The sequence below is a fragment of the Rhagoletis pomonella genome, unplaced genomic scaffold, assembly GCF_013731165.1.
Source record: "Rhagoletis pomonella isolate Grant_MI unplaced genomic scaffold, Rhpom_1.0 Rhpom_scaffold_00006, whole genome shotgun sequence".
NCBI classification, from domain to species: Eukaryota; Metazoa; Arthropoda; class Insecta; order Diptera; family Tephritidae; genus Rhagoletis; species Rhagoletis pomonella.
Genome location: NW_023458560.1, coordinates 36069283 through 36071402, shown reverse-complemented (window position 1 = coordinate 36071402; position 2120 = coordinate 36069283).

Here is a 2120-nt window from a genome sequence, read left to right as displayed (position 1 = left end):
ATGACTACAACATATATCTTCCATACATCTGATTGTTCAGATATGGGATTTTACTGTAAAACTTCTTTATTTGAACAGCTAAAACCGATAAATTTCGTAAGATATTTTATAAATAATAATACAAAGTCTACTGAGAAAATCTTCAAAATCTATGCTGTATAAGCTTTATCTCCTATAGCACTGATTGTTCAGATACCAGTTTTTGCCATATTTGTAGGAAACTAAACCCAATAAATTGTGTTACCGGTTTACATACCGATCACATAGCAGTGAAATCCACTTAGATTGGTGCCATATAAAGTATATCTTCCATACCTCTGATTGTTTAGATGCGATTTTTTATATAAGTATGTAACTCCTCTATCGATGTATGCAGATGTATTCAAAAGCAGTAATCTGTCAAAGTAAAATTTGCAGATGTTCATGAAAGGTATGAAGCCTTCGGCATAGCCGAAGACAGCGCTGCTCTTACTTGTTTATGTTAATTTCAGGCCCATTTAGAAATTTTTAAGAAGAAAATGTTAAAGCTGCAAAAAGTGGCAAATTTCAAAAATTAAAAAAAGTGAATTCGGACGTCGTTTTTCTACATACATACATATTAACAAATTATATGATAACAATAACGTCCTTATGTTTGTTTCTTGTTGATCATTTAATAAAGAAAACGCCCCAGAAGATGCCAAGGAGTTTGGCGAAACGTCGGGCAGCAAAGTGAAGAAAGTTTTTTCTTGCACATAAGCCAAATTGATCAAAATAGCCTAGTACAAACCAACAATAAAAACATAATTTTTGAAACTGATCATTAACTCATCATTAGAAAAAACCGCGTATTAATTGGATCTCATTAATGAAAAACACCGTTCTTCAAAAAGAGGTATTTGTTTTCCATGTGATAAATATCCTTAGTCGATTTTAAAATTAATTCTAATTGGTTCCGACATTAGGCAAGCAAGTTGATTTAAAATTGCAATTGCAAGGATTTGTGGTGAAATCACTTATTCAATAGTTTTTCAAACCGGTTTCAACCTTTTTTAATATATTTATGCTTTTTTTATAAATACAAAATTTTTGCATAACGAGGAAACCGGATTTTTGAAATCGAATAACCGGGTTTTCACGTTGTTTATTTATATGCCAGAATCTCACATTCTAAGTATTTATATTATTGAAAATGGATTTAGTCCCATTTTTATCAACTTTATACATATCTGAATACAGGAAAATTTTCCATTGTATAAAATTAACTAAATGATAAAAGGAAACCCGGGCAACAATCTTTCACTGTTTTTTTTTTCTGGAAGATCGACCTATGTGATCAGCCAGTCCGAATACACCCTATCTCAATAAAATTTTCAAAAACGCCGTAATTCAGAATTTGGTTGAAGAACGCGTCATCTCTGCTGCCTTTTCAAAAACGCACTATCTCAACATTTTTTTTAAATATATTTTCAGTTGAGATAGAGCTTCTTGAACCATTTTCTGAGATAGGACGTTTTCAAACCGGCTGCCGAGATAGGTCGATCTTCCACTCAGCCATCGATATGTTGTCTTTAATCTCATCTACCGGCACGCTCAGAAGAAGGCCACATCCGACGTATTTAGGCTATAGGGATAGGGATGTTAGATGCGCACATGTAAAGGGGGCATGTGAAAAGGTGGTGCCGACATAGGACTTGTTATGAGCGGTGAATTCAATTTAGAGTGAAATTTTTCATTTATTTGCTGTTTTACTTGTAATCCAAAATACTTCGAACTTATTTTGCTTTATTGATTTCTAAATTTATTTTAGATTTAATTTTGGTCCAGATTTCTGACTAACAGCAGGTGTTACTATAGAGAAAATATGTATATCGATCGATCGATCGATTAAAAATAAAAGACAGTGACTGATTTATATTGATGACTTTTATAAATAAAAGTCTTCAGTAACTGTTATCGAAGATTTATAATTTAAAAATACAAATAGCTGTTATTTGCAGATTATTTAGATAAAAATGAAAAATAATTGTTATTTTGGATTTATAAAATAAAAATCAGAAAAACTGTTATTTAAGAAGTTATTAAACAAAAGTAAAAAAATAATTGTTAGAGTGATATTTTTAATAAAAGTTGTAACTGTT